The sequence below is a fragment of the Penaeus monodon genome, chromosome 15, assembly GCF_015228065.2.
Source record: "Penaeus monodon isolate SGIC_2016 chromosome 15, NSTDA_Pmon_1, whole genome shotgun sequence".
NCBI lineage: Eukaryota > Metazoa > Arthropoda > Malacostraca > Decapoda > Penaeidae > Penaeus > Penaeus monodon.
In genome coordinates, this window is record NC_051400.1 from 7,964,585 (window position 1) to 7,965,342 (window position 758).

The following is a 758-nucleotide window of genomic DNA, read 5'->3' on the forward strand; positions in this document are numbered from 1 at the left end:
ATAAAAAAAGTTAAGGCCATTTGAAACAATTGATAAGTTATAACGGCAACATGAAGTCATCAACTTCACATAAGTACCACTGATGCAGGAATAGTTGCATGATATCAATATTATCACAACAGAGTGTAAATAACCGTAATGGTCATTTTGTTAAGGAATTAGATAACAAATGATAAGAACGAACGATTATAGTGCATTTATAAAATGAATCGTTTTATGGAATATCGTATTACGTCATATCAGCTTTATATACTGTAAAAAAAAATATATGTATATATCCTTTATCATAAAAAAAATCATATCAGTAACAGCTTTAATGTTATGAATATTATTATCTTGCAGTGCATTATACAGTATCATCCTATTATCATTTTGATGAAGAATCGTCACTTTCACAAAGAGTCATCACCAAAAAGGAAGAACCATTATCATAATTCACAAACACCCCTTATTACAAAAAACAGCCATTTCCATTAAATATAACGACCGGAATCCCCTTATTATAAAAAACAACAACAACATTCTCTGTCTTAACTTGACCCAACCCTCATTCCAGTAACAGCTTTATAGGCGCAATCATGTTTCTAGTCTGACCATAGTTCCTCGGCCTCTTGAGATCTCGCCCGAGATAGTTTCGCCGTCTTTAGTGTCGTGTTAAGATGTAATTATCTTCGTTAGGACGGGGAAGCACCCAACAACCCTGGGGTTTATGGCTTGCTGTTGACGTTGCCTGGGTTTGGGTATGCTGCGATTATGTG